Source organism: Bacillus rossius, chromosome 11, assembly GCF_032445375.1.
Source record: "Bacillus rossius redtenbacheri isolate Brsri chromosome 11, Brsri_v3, whole genome shotgun sequence".
In the NCBI taxonomy this organism is placed as follows: domain Eukaryota; kingdom Metazoa; phylum Arthropoda; class Insecta; order Phasmatodea; family Bacillidae; genus Bacillus; species Bacillus rossius.
In genome coordinates, this window is record NC_086338.1 from 52,316,349 (window position 1) to 52,340,944 (window position 24,596).

Sequence of the window (24,596 nt, forward strand, 5' to 3'; positions counted from 1 at the left end):
ATTCTAAAACAAGAAAATGTCAGATTTTTTTTCAATTGGGACACGTTAACACTTTATAAGAGAAGTGAAAATTGTAAAAATGCCTTAATTTATGCCGGAACCTCGTTTTATCTGTGTCCAACTGTAAATTTGTTAATTTAAATAAAAGCAGGGCAATTTTTTTTTACAGCCTGCTAACCAATTGCTAGGGGCAGGAAACTTTCGCGAAAAAATCTGAACGCCTACTAGACTGCAACAAGGTATACCCACACAAGCGGTTTCTTCCTTGTGATCGGCGGCCGTCTGCGAGAGAAGTCGTTGCCTTGTTTGCACGAGCCACTAAGGACGAGTTTGCTTCCACACTGAATTAGTGTGATTGGTTGTTTGTAACAATCGACATGCACCTCAAAGTAACTCACCCAATCACGAAACACAGACGATGCTAGTCTTTTAACTTCCAGCTACTCTCGGGATGTTTTCGCGAAATTTTCATGGCCCTACCAATTGCTCGTCGTCAATTTATACGCCTAGTCACGTTGCTAGGAACTGCAACGGATCGTGATACAGGATCTTGCTTGCGCATCCGGCAGAGTAGTAAGAATTGTCCTCCTCAGCTTGGTATGAGAACATCCAGCACTGCTGGTGAATAGTGAAGACAGATCACTTTGGGTGAAGCGAGTCACAGTGAAGTCGACCTCCCACGACCTCACGAGCTACATTCGGGCCTTGTTCAGTGTTCGTACTGGTCAGTTCTGTCATTTTGTAATTTGTAGGGACCGGAAAAATTCGCGGTTTCGATGGCCTTCAGGATAGTCTACGCGTTCCCCTGTACACTAGGGCAAATAACGCAAGTTCATTGGCTGCCGACTTGTGAGTCGTCTCGGCTGGTTTGTCTGTGATTCGACACTTCTTTGGTTGAGTTTTTTAATTGGTTGAGATTCGTCCAGATGAACAGTAAGCCAATAGCAAAATCATAATAAAGGCATATGTATTTGAATTCTAGCCTATTGCAGAGTGAATTTGCGAATTTTTCCGGTCTCTACTTATCGAGTCGATGTTTTAATCGCCCAAGTAGTTTCACTATCACGTGTACTGAGTTACGCGCGCTGTATTTTTCATTACGCTGGAAACGAAAAAGGTTTCAAATAAAATTTTGTAACCTACAAAATATGCGCGCGGCGACCATACGCCCTTTTATTATTATTTTAATTAAAACTACAACTGGTAAAATTAAATAAATATAACGTTTAAAGATTTGAGATATATTTAGTGAAATATAACTCTTTACACATGAAAAAATATATTTTTAATAATTTAATATTAACATCTTCAGAATGGCGGTATGGGAACAAAAAATAATGCGACTCATTGACGCATCCGAATTGAATTCTACGCTGCTGAGGATTCAGAGCATAAGTCACAAAATGTCAACCGTCTGGTAACAGTAAGAGCCAGCGCATGTGGCCATAGTAGTGGCAAGTCAGTAGTCAAGAGTTTTTACGACGTATCATTGGGTTTTCAACAGATTAAGTCATAATTTTACAATTCCTACAAGTAAGAACTCGGCTTATTCTCATTTTCCCTGGCAACCTAGAATTACAAATTACTAGACAGGAAAAATTCGCGGATTCATTCGGCGATAGGCTAAAATTCAAATACATATACCTTTTAGATGATTTTGCTATTGGCTTACTGTTAATCTGGACGAATCTCTACCAATTATAAACCTTGAACCAAAGAAAGATCGAATCACAGTCAAACCAGCTGAGACGACTTACAAGTCGGCAGCCAACGAACTTGCGTTATTTTCCCGAGTGTACGGGGGAATGTGCAGTCTATCCTGAAGGCCATCGTAACTGCGAATTTTACCGACCCATACTCATAGGTAAGGATAAGGGTTAAAACGACAATGAGAGAAAGAAGACAGTTTTCTAAAAATAAAAAAATAAAAACTTGTATTAAAAGGATTTAAGGAAAGTATGCAATAGCCTGAATATCAGTTAATTTTTGAAAATATTTATATATGTGGACATTATAGCTCTATGGTGACTAAAATATGAAATTTATGTAAGCAACCATTCATACGTTGTTGTTACCAATATTTTAAACGTAGCTAACCTAACCTAACCGAACGTTTACATAAAACGTCACTTGCCTAACCTAACCAAATCATTAAACTATTGGTAAACTACTTAAAACTACTTAAAATGTAGAAATACCATTTTACACAATTATTAGAAACCAGTAGGTACCTATTCTCTGTCTTTTTGTTGTCGGAAACTTTTCACAACGTTTTCACGAATACGTTGCATTAAAATTCGGCCTTGAAATTTTACTTGTCATCGCGCCCAAAGAAGTTTCACTTTTAAAAAAAAAAGTGTCGAAGCGGAGTAACTGTCTGGCGGGAAACAGGTATGTAGGAAACTTGCGTGCGCCTCCCTTTGTAAGATTCGCTGGCGGGAGGGGAGCTCAGACGCAGGTGAACCGACCCAGCTGCTGGTGCGGCAGGGGGGGGGAGGGGGGTTGCTGCATTGCCGCATCCTCTCCCTCCTTCCTCTTTGGGCCGGGTGTTCGGTCGCGTCCAAGGAAGAGGAACTGTCCGCGGAGCGACAACCAGAGACACGCATGCCTGTGCCATTGACGTGATAACGTGCATTCCCCAGTTACAGCTATGGTCGTTCGAACTTTCTCGTGTGGCAAAAATGTTTTAAATTCCTTTTAAGACAAGTAAATAAAACTGATTTCTGGGAGCAGGCATTTTTCGCGAATAAATCTGAACGCCTATTAGACTGCAACAAGGTATATCCGCACCAGAGGTTTCTCCCTTGTGATTGGCGGCCGTCTAGCGAGAGAAGTCGTTGCCTTGTTTGACCGAACCACCCAAGAACGCATTTTCTTCCGCACTGAGTTTACTGTGATTGGTGTTGTAACAATCTACATTTGCCTGAAATAAAATCACCCAATCACGAAACACAGACGATGCTACAGTGTTTTAACTTATAACTAGTCTCGGAATCCTTTCGCGAAAAATGCATGGCCCTACTGATTTCCTATACGGCAGTCAAACTGCCAATGTGTTTTGAACTTGCGGCATCTCATTGTTGTGTCCGCGCTTAAACCATTGAACCAGTAGTGGCTTCTGCACAGGATTTAATTTTAAATGCCATTACTTGAACTTTTGTGTATAAACACATAATGATATAAATTATAAATTCCCGAAGATTTTATAGTAATATCAAAATTAAAGCAACTAAGTAGTATTTTTCGAGACAGCAGTTTCCGTTGTACTATTTGCGAGAGCGCCTGGAAACCCTAAAAGATAAAAGACGATAGTGAAAAAACATACATATATATATTTCCGAATTATCAAATTTTTAATTATCGATGTTGGAGAATTAGTAGCTAGAGACCGGGAGAATTCGCAGATTCAATCGGCGATAGGCTAGAGTTCAAACACACGTACCTCTTAGATGATTTTGCTATTGGTTTACTGTTCATCTGGACGAATCTCAACCAATTATAAACCCTCAACCAAAGAAGGATCGAATCACAGGCAAACCAGCCGTGACGACTTACAATTCAGCAGCCAATGAACTTGCCTTAATTGCCCGAGTGTACAGGGGAATGTGCAGTCTATCCTGAAGGCCATCGAAATCGCGAATTTTTCTGGTCCCTATTAATAGCTATTTAATTCGTGTTAGTCTGCGTGTTTAATTTCCTGCCGCGATGGAGCGACGCGTAGGTTTGTTTCCCGTCGCAGCCAGAGACTGAGACCTTTGAATATATATACTGTATAGAAGTCGCCAGCCCAGGTTAAAATTTCTAATACGGTTTTGAGGTAGTTGGTTAATTCACCGCTGCAATCGCCACCATCTCTAGGGCATCGACTTGTGGTGGTCCCTAGCGGACAAGTGTCGAACTCTTCAAACACCCCTTCCCCCTCCTGTGGAACGACGTTGAGCTGCAGTGAATGATGGATGAGGGGTGCGGGGAATGACAGCGGGCGACAGTGCTGCGCTCTAACGTGTAAATAACAACTAAGACGATACAGGGCGTTACGGCAGCGCACTGCAGCGGTGAAGTTCCCAAGCTGCTCATCATACGCTTCTGAAAAACGTAGAGTAAATCCTATCCACTAGCGACTTCTATACAGTATATATATTCAAAGCTGAGACTGAGACGTCACGAGTGTGGGGCGACACACTCCCAACAATGAAGGTCCACGTCAGCGGCTGTGGTTCGCTAGACTGTCGCGAGGCCCCGAGCTGCGACTTTAAAAACGCGGCGTCGCGACTCGTGCGATTTTCCTGTTAGTTTCGCCTTTGTCTTCGACCGGAGACAGACGCCATCTTACGGTCAGCGGATTATTTTTAAGGACTTCAAATTCTTTTTATCGTCAAGTCATAGCTAGAGACACGGAAAAATTCGCGAATTCATCTCGCGATGGACTAAAATACAAATAGTTGTACCTCAGTGCAGCCTCTGTTATTGGCTCATAACTCACCTGGATGACTCTGGGCCAATGAGAAACACCCAACCAAAGCTTTATCGAATCACAGGCTGCTACGATGGGACGTCTCACAAGACAGCAGCCAATGAGTGGGTGACATTTGACCGACTGTACGTAGGACTATGGAGTTCATCCTAGAGGTCATTGAACCCGAGAATTTTTCCGGTCCCTAGTCATAGCACACATGCCAGGTTTTTCTTTCATTCATTTTAGGTATATTTCGAAGAAAGTCTTATCTGTTGTAGCCGTTAACCATGGTGCGACTATCGTCAAATTTTATATAGTTTAATTTTTTTGTTTCATATTCCATAGACTCCAAAACCATTTCAACTAAAAAGTATATAGGCTACATATATCACGTTTTTATGGACACATTAACTGCCGTAAATTTGGACAAATCCCTTTCACACTGATACATAACATAGTAATGCAAAATCCGACCAAACGAAAACGTTAAAAATGCGACTTTGTCAGATATTTATGCAAAAATAGTACTTACAATATTAATTTTTTTATTAAGCGAAAGTTCAGCCACTCTAAAAGTCAGCAAGTTTGACCGTGTGAAACGTAAATATAAAATAATGACCTGGTATCGGACATACCGGCCTAAGTATTTCTGAAAAGTTGGAGAAACTCAGCACGTAAAAAATATCATGATTGAAGGATTTTTAGAAAACCTACTTAAATGCATTTTTGTCGCTTTTGAACTGTAAAATTGATTTTTCAGAGTTTGGCCACAAGAACGGAGACGTTCTGTTTGATATGACGATTGTTTTGAGGTTAATGGAGCGTGAAACGAAAACGACGTCGAATATCTTCCGGAAGTGGTGCCATCGTAATGACTGCAGTATCCAGTGTTACCAACATTGTAGCTGACTGGAGGCAGAACCCAGGACCCTGTACATAGGGCGTCCTCTCCCCTTGCGGTTTATACCATTACGAACCATACAGTACTCATACACAGAAAACTAAATTCTGTTCTTTTACAATATATTGCTTTGGAAACCATTTGCAATGAAATAGTTTGTAATTCTACAAGAAAAATATTGTAACTCGGTACAGCACATTGCTGTTTTTTTTTTTTGCATATATGAAGTAGGTTTTTCGAGATAATGGCACATAATGTTTATTTTATTGATTTTTATTCAAGCTTTTTTTTAAACAATGGGATAGATAATCAAGCATTCAATAATTTGACTTTATTTTATTATGTCAATTGATGTGAGCGGTTAATACTGGAAAGCTATTCAGGGAACGGTTTACAAATAACTTTTAACTGGGGGCAGGCATTTTTCGCGAATAAATCTGAACGCCTATTAGACTGCAACAAGGTATACCCGCACCAGGGGTTTCTCCCTTGTGATTGGCGGCCGTCTGCGAGAGAAGTCGTTGCCTTGTTTGACCGAACCACTCAAGAACGCGTTTGCTTCCGCACTGAGTTTACTGTGATTGGTGTTGTAACAATCTACATTTGCCTGAAAGAAATTCACCCAATCACGAAACACAGACGATGCTATAGTGTTTTAACTTATAACTAGTCTCGGAATCTTTTCGCGAAAAATGCATGGCCCTACTTGTAACTATTGGAGGTAGGACAGCATAAATCATAAATGCCCTGGAAAGAATCCGAACCCGGTATTACTGCCAAACACAATTGTTTTCGCGAAAATGTACAAATATCGATAATTTCACATCAGTATTTCTGTACCACTATGAAACAACATGAAGCAGATTCGAAAATATCAAATTATAACGAAATACACGATTTTAAAGAAACGAAACTCAATGAATCAATTGTTGAGTTGTAACGAAATAAATTAACGATAAGAACTGAAATGTATTGAAATATTACCTTACTCCACATATCAAAGTGAATCAAACGAAATTATCTGTAACGAAACAAATAGTAATGAATTACAACCAAACATAGTCGAGTTTCGCACGTGTTCCGACGGACATGTCAGTGCAAGAAGTATCATTAGGGACCGGAAAAATTCGCAGGATAGACTGCACATTCCCTTGTACAATTGGGCAAATAGCGCAAGTTCATTGGCTGCCGACTTGTGAGTCGTCTCATCTGGTTTATCAGTGATTCGATCCTTCTTTGGTTGATAGTTTTTAATTAGTTGAGATTCGTCCAGATGAACAGTAAGCTAATATCAAAATCATCTAAAAGGTATGTGTATTTGAATTTTAGCCTATCGCCGAATAAAACCGCTAATTTTTCCGGTCTCTAAGTATCATGTTCTAACGTTTTGCAGCCTGAAATAAGAGACCCGTAATGGAAAGTACTGGGAAGAGTCCAGGTTAGTCTGAACGCACGGCAGAACCCAGTACCCAGTAGCGGCCAGCCTCATCGGGGCTTCCTAGGATGGAGGCGGTGTCTATCTGGTGACATCATGAGGGGGGCAACTGAAATTGTGCAGAGCTTTACAGGAAAACACGTCACTTAAACTATTGAAAATTAATTTTACTATTTGTCGATTTTTTAATACCATAAATTAGTGTCTACTGACAGTGTTATTACAACTGGAGTCATTCAGACAGAGAAATAATTCAATGCTGAACACCAAATAAAATTTCACATTCAGTCACCATTAATAACCAGGAAATTCCAGTACATTATTTGCTATGCTCAAACAAGAAAAATAGCTCTGTCTTTTTTAATTGATGTAAAAAAAATAGTCAAAAACACTTTAACCAAGACGGCATCTTTCAATTACAAATTTTTACAAATCAAAATGGAATATATATTCAGTGCTTAAACACAACTAGCTCCAAGATGGAGTGACGTCTGTTTCAACCGCCTTGTTTGGGTCAGTGTTTTGGAAAAGGGGGGGTGGCAGAGGGGAGGGGGTAACAATCCCCGGAGCTTGGGCACTAGAGGCGCCCCTGTTTGAGTTTAAAACATTTATAATCCGTGTGTCCTCCCTGATGGTAGGACCTAAATTCATTTATACCTATAATTAAAAGAGTATTCGTTTGTTTTTTTCTATGTTTGTTTGTTTTATATAGGGCCTACATATCTAAAGTTTTAATCCGAGCGTAATGGAATTTTGCACACTTGACATTCTAAACGAGAAGAGGTTTATATGTGGTTTATATGTGGTTTCAAAAAATATACTGCATTTCCCTTAAAACAGATATTTTGACTCTACTTGATAAAATTTTGTACACTTTCTTCAAATAAAGGGAAAATTACCATCGACAATTGACTTTTAAAAAGGTATATCACTGTAATAGTATGTAATAGTATGTCCGGGCACAGGCGCCAGGCGGTGGTGCTGGTGTATTCCGCCATCTTGGATTGTGACGTCACGCCGGTCATCTTGGATGACCTTGAGGGAGGCCATATTGGATGACCTTGACCTTTGACCTTGACATTCAAAATTTGCCACAATTTGTCCAAAAAGCTTTAAAATTCGCCAAAATGTCCATTTTTTTTTAAAAAATTCCGCCAAAAAATCTCAAAAATTTAGAAAAATTACAAATTTCTCTTTTTGAGGGAAAAATTCCCGTTTCGAGGGAAAATTTACCGTTTTTAATCCTTAAAAATACCAGCGGCTAGAAATGTCCATATTGAGGCTTAAGCATCCATGTCTACAGCCTCCGATAAGCCTCTGACGTCATCATGGATTATGTCATCTTGGATTATGACGTCACCATTGCAATTTCCGTTACGGCCGCCATCTTGAAAATTTAAAATATATAAAAAAATTTAATTAATAAAATTTTAATAAAAATATTTGAAAAACATACCTTTGCGTCATGAAGCTCGGAGTCCTCTGTTCGAACCCGGTGAGAGCAAAAATAAAATTAAAATGGTGACCGATCCTTCCCTCATCGTGGCTGCTGGCAGACTGACCTCCCACTACTTATGTCAAGGTATATGACGTCATGTCTCCATCTTGAAAATCTGTAATTTGTATGTTAGAAAATCGGGGGGAAAATTTTACTTAAAAACCACTGTTGCACATATCGTTACGGTCACCATCTTGGATTATATAAATGTTGCATGTTTCGTTACGCCCGCCATCTTGGTTGAGAACGATGTCATCATTACACGTTTCGTTACGTCTGTCATATTGGATTTTATTAATGTTGCATGTTTCGTTACGGCAGCCATCTTGAAAATCCGTAATTTCAATGCAAGAAGTTCCGAAAAAATTCCAAAAAATATTTTAAAGATTCCCTACTTCAAATGTTTAGTTATTTAAACTATTTCGGTCCTCTGTTCGATTTCCGGCGAGAGTAAACCAGTAATTTATTAATATATTAAAAAAAATCAATAAAAAGTAATAAAAATGTCTTACACAACACCCAACATTTTTAATTATGTCTCCACTGTATCAATTATCGTTACGTACGCCATCTTTAAAATCTTTATTTATTATACGATTCAATGAAAAAAGTTCAAAATTCATCAAAAAATTATTTTATTAGAATACTGATTGATTATATCGATTCCCGTCCTTGGTTCGAAACTGGTAAGAGCAAAAAATAAAAATAAAAACATCAGATCCTTCCTCCACAGAAGCTAACTAGACTGACCTTACACCACCAATACCAAGGTATATATCAACTGGTATGATGTCATGTCCGCCACCTTGTCTTCTTTCGCTGGAGCTCGCCATCTTGTTTTCGTCTGCTAGAGTGTGCTGGCGTGCCATGTTAGTATATTTTTCTGTTCATCATACCTTTGACCTTCGACTGTAGGCATTGAACTTGACCTTGAACCTTGACCTTGAAATTTGTTTTTAACCTTGACGACTATTTTGTGTTCAGTACATGCTACCAGGAGCTACCACCTGCTAGAGAACATTGCCACCATCTTTTTTTCTTCTGCTGTTGTAAAGGTCTTTTGTGGACATCCTGTATATACATATATATACATACATATACACACAAAATATATGCTCCACCCTGTGTTCAGCTGGTTACTAATAAAGTCCATTGAAAAACTTCAGTTTTGCGATGTATGCGTATATTACGTTTACAGTTTTCAGTATTCACCAAAAGTCAAAATAGACTTGCGAAAAAAAGAATTGGGGAATGGTAAAGGAAAAAAATTATGGGCAGACATTTGCCTAGTTCAATTGATAATGACGAAGAGCATGAGATGTGTGCAAAGGACAACTAGGTTTTTTTTTTTTTTCAGTTAAATTATGCGCTATAGAAGTTAGATGTCCAAAACACTGTCTGAAGTGTAGTTTTTCATTGTGGAAACAGATTTTAACGATTTTTTTTAAAGTGACTCTGTTAAGTGACTGAGATTCTAATTCATACTTGCCAACCATCGGCGGACATCACGAAGCAACAGTTCCACAGTGTTTTCGGGCGGAACAACATGGCGACGGCGAGGTTATAAAAAGTACGTCGCGCGCGCTGCGCCGCTGCAGGGACTTGTCGCCGCGGTTGGCAACACTAGCTGCCGGTGCAGGAAGTGTGTCACAACGCGTGGCGTGGGTGGGTGCGTGCGCGGTCGGGCCGCCAGGCTGTTGCCTCACTGTTCCCCTCCCCCCTCCTTGCTTCTCGCCAGGGGAACAGGAGGGGGGAGGGAGGGGCACATGCCCCTCGCGTGGCAGAGCCTGGACCCCTCCCCCCCTCTACCATCCTCTGCTCTTCCAGAGCGCTTGTTCCGTTACTCGCACCGCGGCGCGTACGTGCACGAGCTTGCGTGGGCCGTCCCGCCTGCCCAAGGGCGGGCTGTATGGGATCCACACATGACTTAGAAAAACACAACTTAGAACCGTCATAACTTAGAAACATGGGACTTAGAACCACGCAACTTAGAAACGCACCACTTAGAACAGCCATAACTAGAGACCGGAAAATTTCGCGATAGGCCAAAATACAAATAGTTATACCTCAGTGCTGCCTCTGCTATTGGTTCACAACTCACCTGGATGACTCTGGACCAATGAGAAACACCCAACCAAAGCTTTATCGAATTACAGGCTGCTACGTTGGGGCGTCTCACAAGACAGCAGCCAATGGGTTGGTGACATTTGACCGAGTGTACGTATAACTATGGAGTTCATCCTATAGGTCATTGAACCCGCGAATTTTTCCGGTCCCTAATTATAAAACGAAAAAAAAAATCCGTTCAACCTACCTTGTTTTTGAGGAAAGAATCCTTGATGTTGAATGGTCAACGGATGGGTTGGGGAAGTGGGCAATTCCATTTTCTTAAATGTGTTTGATTCACCCTGATATGACGAAAATTACAAGTCTATTGTAAATTGAATTAATACGAAACGTACAAGTTTATAAGGTATGCACATATCAATGTTTATTATGGGTAACTTATTAGCTCTAGGTATAAGGCAATTGGTTGGAATAATTTCGTGAATGGAACGGAAGTCCATGGGCCGGGAATGTGTAACCACGTTGCTTCCATCTGTTGCGCGTATCTAAGTTCACAAAGATAAAGGGAAACTTTATAGTGTTAACGGTTTAGAGAATTTTAACAAGATTAACTTTCCTTGTCGAAAATCTGGTCCAAAGCCGGCGTTTATTATTATTATTATTATTATTATTATTATTATTTGTTTTGCAAGTCTATATATATATATATTAACCTTTCGCTCTGCAAATTGAATGATTCAATAGTCAACGTAGCTGCTTCGGCAGCGAATTATAGCGGTGGATGTTGAAAATGTGTGAGATTCGCGCCCATAATGTAGTTGAAAACACAATGTTTCAAGCTCGGCATTATTTATTCTACGTTATAATACGAAAACTTGGACACGGAATCAACATGATAACACGAATTTTCACACTCATTTCGGTACAGACTGTATGTAGCAGCTGCATGTTTATTTAAATCCAATTTCCAACGAAATTAACAGCGTGTGTCGTCTGAGTAATTTTAATTCTAAAAAAACTATATCGATTACATTTGTGTTTGGAATGGGATGTTTGCATTGCATATAAACCACGGAAAAAAATACTGTTGCTCGTACGATTTATATTGTTATAGAATATGTAGCTTATGTACGAAGCTAGTTTTTTTTTTTTTTTTTTTTTATATAGAATCTAAGATGTAAATGTTTTAGAAATTTATGTTACATGTTGTGGTAAGGTATTGATGATTTGAGCGAAAATATGTTTATTTATTGCTGGGATCATTTTATATAATATATGTGGTGATATATATATTTATTGTTATTGTAAAAATTATTACAACCAATCAGAAACTTTTATTTATGTTACAATTTTACTGCAATCCAGTGGTCGAACTCTGACATTGGAGATCCGTTAAAAAGAGCGTCCTACTGCTTCAACTTGTCTTGTATCAAAATCAAACGAATGCAGACTCGAATGAAATTATTGCAAATTGGACAAATTGATTGGGGAGAAAATTTTTGAGGTTGCAAAAGGAGAGTGCCTTGTAAATTTAAAGAGTTTTGTATTTCAAGACGTGGGTGCGGGGAACGCCGAACGTACCATAACGCCGAAAACCGTAACGCCGAAATGCCAAATTGACCACAACGCCGACAGCTAGAAAACTGCTGTGTACCACAACGCCGAAAAATTGCATTGCAGGACTGCCACAAAGGTTAGCACACAAATTCATTCAGTTGTTTTTCATTTTGCTCCTGTGCCCCCCCCCCCCCCCTTCCTCGCAACAACATTATTCGGCGTTACTGTATTTCGGCGTTTGTGGTACACAGCAGTTTTCTAGCTGTCGGCTTTGCGGTCAATTTGGCATTCGGCGTTATTGTACGTTCGGCGTTGTGGTATTTCGGCGTTGTGGTAACGACCCCGTGGGTGCGAGGGCCGCGCACTGGTGCCCCAGTGGCTGGTGACGGAACAGCCCACTTCCTGCACGGTGCGCACGAGTCTCGGTCGGACGGGTCCCGGCTCAGCCCTCCGTATTGCGACAGTCGCCCCCGCTGCCGCTCGGTCGAGCGAGATGTGTCTGCGGGGAAAGCCAGAGGGAGGGAGGGAGGGGGCGGGCATTGTTACGGGGTCGATCCCCTGTCGCAGGTTGTCGTTCACCCTTTGAATATATATATACTGTATAGAAGTCGCCAGCCCAGGTTAAAATTTCTAATACGGTTTTGAGGTAGTTGGTTAATTCACCGCCGCGATCGCCAACATCTCTAGGGCATCGACTCGTGGTGGTCCCTAGCGGACAAGTGTCGAACTCTTCAAACACCCCTTCCCCCTCCCGTTGAACGACCTTGAGCTGCAGTGAATGATGGGTGGGGGTGCGGGGAATGACAGCGGGCGACAGTGCTGCGCTCTAACGTGTAAATAACAACTAAGAAGATACAGGGCGTTACGGCAGCGCACTGCAGCGGTGAAGTTCCCAAGCTGCTCAAAATACGCTTCTGAAAAACGTAGAGTAAAGGTGGGTTTACGATTGAAAATTAAGAATTAAGACTTAAGACTTAGTCGTGTACTTACCATGACTCTATGTAAACTAGTGGAATGGTTTATGATTGTCGTGTGTGAATTTTGACGGGTCGTGTGCGAACCATATGATGACTTAAGACTTAACAGAAATGGTTATATTTTATATTTTTCGTTAAGACTTAAGGAAGCGACCAATCACAACAAACCGGAACCTTTCAATCGGAAGTTTATGTCTTATTATTCGACCGAGCGAGGCAGTATTTTGGGTTAGAATTCGTATATTTGTCATTTGTAATCATCATCCATTTCAAAAAATAGATATTCCATTTGTCAATAACCTATTTCATACCTGCTTCTCCGTTTCGAACAATGGCCGACCATGTGTTTTGTGCTGTGATTGGTTATAATTAACGACTTCTATGTCAATCATAAACTGGAAAATGTAGTCTTGACTTAATCGTGTGCTTGATGTTAAGTTATAATTCTTAAGGAAATCAATCGTAAACCCAGCTTAAATCCTATCCACTCGCGACTTCTATACGTTCACCGCACCTCCTGGTCCTCAGGCTGGGAGGAGTCCTGCTGGTGGCTGAGCTCCAGGTGTCGACGCGCCGTTTACGAACCATTCCGAGATTTAAAAACAAGTGCCTAGTCGGGGTGTTATCTTGTTGTCAGCGAGGCGACCGTCGCTGGTGGTTCTAGCTGGCCGTCACAGGCCCTGGCGCGAGTGGACGTAAAGGCCGGTCCACACGCAACGTTTTGTACACAGTTTTGACTGCGCAGGCAAAACTTTGCAAAAAAAAAAAAAAAAAGGTTGCAGTTCAGCCGTGTCCACACAACACAGTTTGCAGCAAAGTTTTTTCCTATCATTTGCGAAAATTCCTTACTTTGGCCAATTCTTTCCGGTATACCGACCTCAAAAAATTAATGTTTTTTTTTTTTGGTGTGATTTTATCTCTGTTAGCCGCGATGTCAACCTCTTTGTATTTTTGCACAAGTGCTTCATACGCTTGACTTTTTTTTTGTCCCTATCGCTATATTCTTTTGATTTGACCCGCCACAAACACGGAAAGGACTTGTACAGACCAATGAACTCTGTAAGAAATTCTCGTGAAAACTGTCGCAAATCGGTCATCGTTGAACATATTACCCTGTTCCGGCACAAATACCGAGGGGAGAACTGAGCCCCGTGTACGGAGAAGACGGAGGAAGTGTCCACACGCTACGACAAGTCTGTGCAGGTCGACTAAACTGCGCGGACACAAATGCTCTTGGCCACAGTTTTCCTTCTCCGTGTTCCGTCTCCGCGCAGTTCACAAAACTGCGCAGTTTTCCTGTCTACACGCTACGTCTTGTCTACAACGATGTGACCTGCGCAGGTAAATCGTTGCTGAAAACGTTGCGTGTGGACCGGCCTTTAGTCGGCGTCCCGGCCACACTGTCAGGAATCACAGTCAGTTTACGGACTTTCCTATACTACCCGGGCACACATATACGCTGGCAGAGCTTCAGCAAAAAAACAACGCGATTTCAAAACTGCTCGAGATATCCGAGTGGGGTCTGCTTACGAAAAGCATTTAAGAGTTCGCTGAGGCCCGAAAAAGTACTTTTGATTTCGGATTAAATTTTTTAACTGTAATTTTAGAACAGTTAAAAATGGCTTAAAACGCCAGTTTTTCAGATTAATTTTTTTAGGCGTAAAACAACTAGTACAGATTCTTGTAAGCACTTGAGGGACTGGCATTACACCCTTATCTTCATTTCTCCGCAATATAATGTTACGGTCACCGCTCAGATCTCCGCAGTTGTCCTGTGCACGACGAGAAGACTGCGCGCCAGTCCAGAGGAGACACCGCGCTAGAAGCACTAGCGAGCGTCGCGCTTATCATCCCGCCTCGCTAACACACATACACCCCTGACGGGGCGGGCCCCTTAACAAACGCAGAGGGCTGACAATGTCGAAATAGTAGAACAAGAAAAAAGAAACACACTAACCCCGGACACAACAGCGACGAACAGACGAACAGGGTTAACGTTTGACATCGGATGAGTTTGCGTTTTATTTTCTTGTGGTCTGTCCATGACCTACAGCGAAAATGAGCAATGGCCTTTGTCCGTAAAGATGATTTAAATTATTTGAAAATCCTGAAGGAGTTCTGAAATTATTGGTTCACCAGGTGTGTGTAGACATCCCGTTGAAAATATATTGCCAAAGTAATTGTAATGCTTCTTGGAAATTATTTCATGTTCTTCAACACACTACTGTGAGACAAAAACAAGTGTAGCTACATGCGTGACGCCATGTTTATCGTAGTTTTTTTAAGATTAAAAAAAAGTATGTTCGATAAGATAAATCATTAATTCGTATTTATCGCACGCGAATGTACTGTATACTTTACTTTGTTCTGTTTGTGTGCCGGGAAATTATTTCTGAAGACTGGTTCTCAAAGAATATATGTTTTTGTAGAGTTACTGAAGTGTAGACACACCGTTCGTTGCGACAGTCACCACCCGAGAAACGCACGGACGCCAGAAACACGAGATGCAAGAAGTTGAATAACGAGTTCTTCAAATATCCGTTAGTGAATTACGCGAAACGAAAAAAAAAAAAAAAAAAAAAATTAACTTTCAACATCTTGCGTTTTGATTTGCGCTTCCACATTCTATATTTGAACTGAAATGTTCTTTAAACTTTTAATTTTTTTTATTATTTGCTTCACGTTTTCACTTGCTTAACTTTCGCGTAGTGAAAGAAAATAACTTTTTTTTTTTAATCAAATTGTTAACGATTTGGTATGTTTTCACGATAAACAATAACCATCAAAAAAGAAAGAAAAAAGAAACCCGGGGAAGAAATTTGTTTTAAATTGTTTTACAATATGCATTTGTAGGGTCGGAGACGTCTTGCTCTACGAACGACCGTTATTTTTTATTGCGTTGGTTGCGTTTTGCGTCGTCGCGCTCCTTAAGTGACTTAAGGCCCCTACACACCTTCCAATCCGATCTGATCCGATCTCCAATCTGAGAAAGTTAGATCGTTATCCACAATCGTGTCGAAAATAATAATAAAATAGTGACAATGAAGAATTATCAGGAGGAAATGAAGAATGTTCAGGAGGAAATAAAGAAGGATCAGGAGTAAATGAAGAAGTGTCAGGAGAAAAACAATAATAAAATCGAGAGTAACCAAAGAGGAAATGAAGAATGGCCAAGAAGAGATGAAGAATAAAATTTATAATAGCCAACAAGAGAGGATGAATAAAATTTATAATAGCCAACATGAGATGACGAATAAAATTAATAATAGGCAAGAAGAAATGAAGTATGAAATGATCTCGTCAGTGGTCAGTGCCACTGCGACTCCCAACCTGACCACACCCTCGTAATGGCACCGTTTTTACGAAGGGAAAAAAAAATTGGGGTTTGCAGTTACATATGTTCCTTCAAAACAATCTTTCAAAAGCTCCCACCAGAAAAGCTATTTCGGGCAAAAAAAAGTGGCTAAAGGACACATATAGAAATTTACCCATTCGATTTTGTTGCTGCAATTTAACCCAGCCGATTTAGAACTTTTTTTGTTTTACGAATGAATGAACAATGTTTTACGTAGTTGCTAAGGATGGCAGAGCAGTTCATAAAAAACGTGATACCATTCTACGAGAAAACAAACAACTGATTATAACAGACGTCTGACTGCACTATTCATTGAAGGAAAGTCGAGAGGGTCTGTCCCAAATCGGATATTCGGATGGGGGAAGACCGCCGGAAATTCCTAAATAGGATTCCAACTTTTTTTTGTTAGGACGACCAACGTAGGTACACACTACACGATTATGCCATTTTCATCCTACTTTTAGGACATCGGATCGGATTGGGTTGGAAGGTTTGTAGGGGTCTTTACGAAGCAGGCCTTAGCGTCGGAGTACCGAATAGCGGCGACGAGAAGCCTAAGTTGTCCATCAAGTTCTGTACCTGCCCGAACACGCCCGAATATTCACCTTCGGCCAACCTCGGGATTTGTTTTATTTTTGGGCAGGAAAAATGAATTCAAATATTAAAAGTGGTCGGTTAGGTTAGCTACATTAAAACACTTTAAAACACTATGGACGGTTAGTTAGGTTAGTATAGCTACATTAAAATAAACAGAGAAATATAAATATATATAAATAAACCCGAGGTTGACCGAAGGTGAATATTCGGGAGTGCTCGGGCAGGGACAGAACTTGATGTACATCTTAGGCTTCCCAGCGGCGACAGCGTGGCTTCAGCTTGTGCCGGGTGCAGATAGCGCTACTGGCGGCCGGAGCGGTTCTGTTGCCTGCGTTCCCGTCACCAGGTCGGGCAACACGCGTCAACAACCGAGAAGGCGGGCAAGAATCATTCTAAGAACCTATTCTAGTAGCTGTTGGTGGTTCAGTGAGAATCTTGAGCGTACGTTTGCTAGCACTGTTTGGATTACCAGCTGTAATAGTGACAGACAACGCCACTTACTTACTTACTTACTTACTTCACCTTTCGGTGTAATGAACAATCTTATAAGGGCGCACACAATAGGAGGAGGACTAACCGCCTCTCTCTCTCTCTCTCTCTCTCTCTCTCTCTCTCTCTCTCTCTCTCTCTCTCTCTCTCCCTCCGGAAACCCTAAAATATCTATAAAAGTCGTTATCATCATCACCACCAACAAAAGGAAAGCAGCAATGTAAAGTGTAAAGCAAACCGTGGGCAAAGTGTTCTATCCCTCTTCCCACTCCCTTTTTTCCCGAAATTAAATTTTTTTTAGTGTTCCTGTCCTGTCGCGTGGTGGCTGGAGAGGATGCTGGAGGCATTGGCTGGTGGTTGGAGGCTGGAACAAGTGGCTGATGCTGGAGGCTGGAGGCAGTGGCTGATGCTGGAACAAGTGGCTGGAACAAGTGGCTGGAGGCAGTGGCTGATGCTGGAGGCAGTGGCTGGAGTTGGAGGCTGGAACAAGTGGCTGATGCTGGAGGCAGTGGCTGGTGGCTGGAGGCTGGAACAAATGGCTGATGCTGGAGGTTGGAGGCTGGAGGCAGTGGCTGATGCTGGAACAAGTGGCTGGAGGCAGTGGCTGATGCTGGAACAAGTGGCCGATGCTGGAGGCTGGAGGGAGAGGCTGATGCTGGAACAAGTGGCTGGAACAAGTGGCTGGAGGCAGTGGCTGATGCTGGAGGCAGTGGCTGGAGGCTGGAGGCTGGAGGCTGGAACAAGTGGCTGATGCTGGAGGCTGGAGGCAGTGGCTGATGCTGGAACAAGTGGCTGGAGGCAGTGGCTGATGCTGGAAAAAGTGGCTGGAGGCAGTGGCTGATGCTGGAACAAGTGGCTGGAGGCAGTGGCTGATGCTGGAGGCAGTGGCTGGTGGCTGGAGGCTGGAACAAGTGGCCGATGCTGGAGGCTGGAGGGAGAGGCTGATGCTGGAACAAGTGGCTGGAGGCAGTGGTTGGTGGCTGGAGGCTGGAACAAGTGGCCGATGCTGGAGGCTGGAGGGAGAGGCTGATGCTGGAACAAGTGGCTGGAGGCAGTGGCTGATGCTGGAGGCAGTGGCTGGTGGCTGGAGGCTGGAACAAGTGGCCGATGCTGGAGGCTGGAGGCAGTGGCTGATGCTGGAACAAGTGGCTGGAGGCAGTGGCTGATGCTGGAGGCAGTGGCTGGTGGCTGGAGGCTGGAACAAGTGGCTGATGCTGGAGGCAGTGGCTGATGCTAGAGGCTGGAGGCAGTGGCTGATGCTGGAACAAGTGGCTGGAGGCAGTGGCTGATGCTGGAGGCAGTGGCTGGAGGCTGGAGGCTGGAACAAGTGGCCGATGCTGGAGGCTGGAGGGAGAGGCTGACCCCGGCCTGTCGACACGCGTGACTCACGCGCCCCTCCGTGACGTCTTGCCACGCGCGCCTTCCCCCTCCAAGCCAACTCTCCTCCATCATCCTTGCACCGCGCGCCAGCCCATGGAAAAGAAGTGACTTCTATCTTTATTCATCGCAATGCCCACAGCAGCATATGGGTTCGAGTCCCTACCGCGATCCCGCTAGAGAAACAAATTTTAACACCGCCTTATAAGTAACCCAGTATTATCCTCTTCACAGACATCCGCACATAAACTCTATTCCACAACAAGAGGCAGTGGGCGGCACTCCGCAGCCTGGAACTCTTCGCGGGCCCGTGGTTCGATGCTGGGTTCTGGCATCCGGACCACGAGGCCCGCAGTAGCTATGATGACAATACAGTTTGCGGCACACTGTGTCGCAGTGTTGTCTGATTAAGCAAACAGTCTGAGCACCACCTCTGTACCAGGGGCTTGTTATAACTAGGGACACCTGTATTTCGCGATTTCATTTCATGTCAAGGTATTTCACAAAACACTGTAGCTTTTTCTAAGAGTCATGGCAAATTGTGAGGGTGCAGCAGTACGGTGACCACATTCTCATTGGCCCCGTCAAGAGCGGGACGACACCTCTCACCGACCTAAGCCAATAACCACAGGAGAAAAGCTACAGTATTTTGTGAAATACCTTGACACGAAATGTATTCGCGTAATACAGGTGTCCCTAGTTATAACTACTGGCTGAAGTACCTGTAGTGGCCGGGGTTAAATACAGCGCGAAGAGTTTCCTTTAGTCAAGTCAAGATCAGCAATTAACGAAAAAGCAAATGCTTTGGGCGTGGAGACGAAGAAAGTAGTATTAAATTTTGTAGAATTTATTGATAAAAACAGTAAAATATTGATTTTGGACGCTCCTCGCATATTTTCGTAAAATAAAGTTCTTAGCGGATGCCTATGCAGAAAATTGAAGATACGTGCCAAATTTCATTCTTGGGTCTTATATCCCTGATAATTCGTGATGAGTTAGTCTTTGAGTGGTATGCTGCTTATATCCATGATGAGTGTGGATTCTACCGACAAACTCAGGTTACAAATTCATTACGACAAAATAAGTTCAGACCTTTTTACCACTTAGTTCGAAGTGCTTCCCTAAGGCTGCTGTACGCCTTTGAAGTTCGGACTGGACCATATTTATAGTGTAAATAATATCCTAGTGAAAGTATTTAAGATAAAAAACTAAGTGTCTGGATTAAGTTTTTAATGAAATAATTGGTATTGACACATTTATTTTCATATATTTTTGTGGCGTGTTACTAACGCAGATGTTTTATGTCGGCCAAGCAAAATAGGATAACCCTTTAAACTTCAAAAACAATCCATTCTGTCATGAAATTACAAACAAAAAAACAAAAAACAAAATGGCGGTGAAATGAAGATTAGTGCTTCCAAGAATCTGTACCGGATTTTTCATACGTAAAAATTATTCTGAAAACACGCGTTTTAGCCATTTTCATTCATTCTTCTAAAATACAGTTTAAAAACGAAATACGGAAGCATAACTGCTTATCCGCCCTTAGCGTATTTTTAAATGCTTTTCGTAAACAAGCCTAACAACCAAGCTTTCAAGATTGTGCGAGTCGCTTGAAATTTAACTGGACTGGGAAAAAAATCGCGGTTTCATTGACCTCTGGGATGGACTCCATGATCCTCCATGTACTCGGGCAAATTACACAACTGCTCAATGGCTACTGACTCGTGACACCTGTTTAACCGGGAAAGCTTGTGATTCGATACTTCTTCTTCTGTCGAGGGTTATTGCGTCGGTTCAAGAGTCCTTCAGGTAAGCGGTGGTTGGAGTCCAGCCTATCGCGAAACGAATCCGCGAAATTTTTCGGCGCGGTGTCCAAATATAAACCCAGTCGCCGGAAGGGGAGACGTCTTTCGGGCGTGATGGGCATTCGCCAAGTTGGCAACAGTGAGTTCGACGGGCGACGGGGGGCAGACGCGACGTGCGGGCCGGCGGTCGCCCGCGGGCCTGTTTCGGTTGCTGGGAAGGGGGGGGGGGGGTAGGGAGCAGAGCCGCGGTGTTGTGTTCCAAGGTCAGCCGTGACTCACGCGCGCTCTGCTGCGCCGCGCGGAAACCTCTGCACCTTCTGCAGTGTCGCCAACCTCCCGCCTCAACGGTTCCGACCGTAAAGCGGCCCGTACACTAGCGGACATGCTCGCTACTCTCCGTTCAGTCTTACCTTTGAATATATATATATATATATATATATATATATATATATATATATATATATATATATATATATATATATACTGTATAGAAGTCGCGAGTGGATAGGATTTACTCTACGTTTTTCAGGAGCGTATGATGAGCAGCTTGGGAACTTCACCGCTGCAGTGCGCTGCCGTAACGCCCTGTATCGTCTTAGTTGTTATTTACACGTTAGAGCGCAGCGCTGTCGCCCGCTGTCATTCCCCGCACCCCCCCACCTATCATTCACTGCAGCTCAAGGTAGTTCAACAGGAGGGGGAAGGGGTGTTTGAAGAGTTCGACACTTGTCCGCTAGGGACCACCACGAGTCGATGCCCCTAGAGATGGTGGCGATTGCGGCGGTGAATTAACCAACTACCTCAAAACCGTATTAGAAGTTTTAACCTGGGCTGGCGACTTCTATACAGTATATATATTCAAAGGTGTTTTGACCCTGATTTTCTTATTCCGTTAACGTAGACCTGTAATAAGATCACCTGAAGGATACTCCAGGAAGACTTTGAGGGAGGAGCTATCCCCCCCCCCTCCATATTTCTGATTCCGCTCTTTCTTCAAGGCGTGTGTGTCGGCGCTAAGCCCCCCCCCCCCCTCCCAATCCCTTTTTATTCCACTCGTTCGCATTTCCTCGAACAGCGCTATTTCAAACTACATTGGGACAAACTAGACTTTTCACTGACGGTGGAGCGTATCTTCAAACGCTAAGGCTGGGTTCACAATTGAAAAAATAACAGTAACAGTAACAGTATGTCGTGTGCATAGGATATAAACGCCATGTTTCCTATAACCTAACGATTCACAATAGCAGAAAGTTGGTCGTGTGCATGGGAGCGAGGTCGTGCGCATTGGAGTGAAATGAATATATTTTATTTCGGTCGCGTACGCATGGCACAACAGCCAATGGGAGAAGAGCAGGGTGCTTTTTTTGGCGGGACTAGAAATATGTTCATTTATAATTATTAACCATATTGTGGTAAGAAAATTTCGATATAATAATAGTATTATCGTTATTTTGAAAGTTAATATGTTTATTTACTATAACACTGCTAACAGATGTCGCATAGTTCGCGAAATTTCATTGGCGAAAATCAACAGTAAGAATTCGATTGTGAACCGATTTCGCAGTTCGCACAGGTCGTGTGCATGGCTTGCTATGCACTCGCTTAATTTTTTTAATTGTGAACCCAGCCTTAGAGTCCGGGCAGACCGGCACACTGGTTTCCTGTCACAGAGTATGGGCTTTGAATATATATACTGTATAGAAGTCGCCAGCCCAGGTTAAAATTTCTAATACGGTTTTGAGGTAGTTGGTTAATTCACCGCTGCAATCGCCACCATCTCTAGGGCATCGACTTGTGGTGGTCCCTAGCGGACAAGTGTCGAACTCTTCAAACACCCCTTCCCCCTCATGTGGAACGACCTTGAGCTGCAGAGAATGATAGATGGGGGGTGCGGGGAATGACAGCGGGCGACAGCGCTGCGCTCTAACGTGTAAATAACAACTAAGACGATACAGGGCGTTACGGCAGCGCACTGCAGCGGTGAAGTTCCCAAGCTGCTTATCATACGCTCCTGAGAAACGTAGAGTAAATCCTATCCACTCGCGACTTCTATACAGTATATATATTCAAAGGTATGGGTGCCTTCAATTCACAGCGCTGTGATCCCACCCCGCGCGCACGCAGGGTTGCCAACACTGTCGCTCTCTCCCCAGGTCACTGCCACAGTTTCATTCCGCGCCATTTTTTGTGGCCTGGACTTGTATGGTCGGTGCATAATCGGTAGATTTTGTTGTTGAATGTTTTCTTTGCGATACAAAATTGAACACCGCTTCGTGGTGCATGTAAATGTAGGGAATGTGAGGATCAGCTGTGGTTGGTATAACTACGTCACGGCTGCCAACTGCGTTCGCTCGTGCAAACGCGTGGATTAAAGGTGGGTCTTAACACATGACTCTGTGTATACTAGTGGAATGGTTTATGGTTGCCGCGTAGGAATTTCAACGGGTCGTGTGCGAACCATGTGATGACCAGAGACCGGAATAATTCGCGGGTTCAGTGACCTCCAGGATAGACTCTACTACACTCTACACACTCGGTCAAATGCCACCTGTTCATAGGCTGGTGACTTGTGAGCAGTGGCGGATACAGAAAAATCTCAAGGGGGGGGGGGGGGGGGGGGCAGGTCTACCTCTTCCACACACTCCCTTGTCACGTCACGTTGGTTGCTTGGATGCAGCCAGAGATCTTTTTCCAAGCTCTATCCGTTTCATTTACGTCTCGCCCGAATATTTGCTGTTGCTGGTGCATAATTGTGTGCTATATGTAGTTAAAATGGCCAGCTGTGCAGTATACAAATCTCAAAATGACTACAGAAAAACTAAGGATTCTAGTCGCATTCAAAGCTTAATAAAACTTTATTCAAACTGTTTCCAAGACATGAAGTCGTTAAAGGTAAGTGTATGAATGTGTATTGTATGACATCGGCGGCCGGGTGCGCGCCCTCCCCTTGCCAAGAACCATGCTTGGTGCTGGGCTGCCCTGGTCAAGGAGGGGGGGGGGCGCACCCCCTGCCCCCCCCCCTCCCCCCCTATGAATGCGCCACTGCTTGTGAGTCGTCTCGACCGAGTGTCTGTGATTGGACAGAAGATGGCCGCCCGGGAGGTGAGCAGCAACGCGGGGGGTTGTGGGAAGAGAGCGCGCTGTGTCTGGTCGCTGGAGAACTGTGACAGCGGCGTCTGGAAACACCGCCATTATCCGCGGGGCGGAAGCCGTTGCGTCATCTATTCCGTGGAACAGTTTCCACGGAGCCGCGTTGCGCAAACCTCCAGAGGCGGCGGAGTGGACTTGCAGCCGGTCGCGAATTGCCCCTGGGGGGGGGGGGAGCAGCGGAGGCATCTGCCCCTCCTCCCCGTCTCTCCCATCTCTCTCCTTCACCCTTTCCCCTTCGAAATCCGAAAATTAAAAAATTGGTTGTCTGTAAAGTCGGTTTACGGACGATACTTTAACGTGACAACGTCATAACAAAACATTGATGAAATGATTGCATACTTTTATGAATAAAATTGAATCATTTTTATTTAATTATCACTATTTTCTATGGATACAAAGAAGGAGTGAAATGAAATCCACAATTTAATTGATAAATTTACTTTTATTTGCACTCATTAATTCAATTTATGTTTATTACTTTAACGAAGAGATTATTTTAACTATAACTTTTATACATGTTTGCTACATAACTTCTTCCAATCTGTGTTATTCTGTTAAGGATAGGACGATGATAGGAAAAGTAGGAAACGAATGGGAGTGTTTCAAGTTTGAATGTGCCTCGAAAAAGTCAAATCGGTGGTTGTTCCAATCGAGTGGAAGAAAGATAGATGCGGCGCAAGCGTACAATGAGCGTAACGGGACACATCGTAACTGGACAATGTGTGTTACGGGACACTTTCGTGCGTGCAGCCGGTGTTAATCGAATTATTAGACGTTGTCACGTCAAAAAAAAATCGAGAGAGTATTTAAGTACTCGCCAGTGATATGTAACCGTCTAATCTCGGTAACGAGCCAATTCGTGTTTCTCGTGTTGTCGTTTTATAGTAAATTTTATATACCAGTCTGTTTTGAGTTTTCGGTTATTACAA

At 43.0% G+C, this 24,596-nt stretch overlaps 1 protein-coding gene across 3 annotated transcripts in view; it reads left to right on the top strand.

Moving 5' to 3' along the window:
- The window catches only part of LOC134536978 (neurogenic protein mastermind-like), a 192,338-nt gene that overhangs the window by 2,140 nt on the left and 165,602 nt on the right, over positions 1-24,596 (top strand). The window lies entirely within an intron of this gene.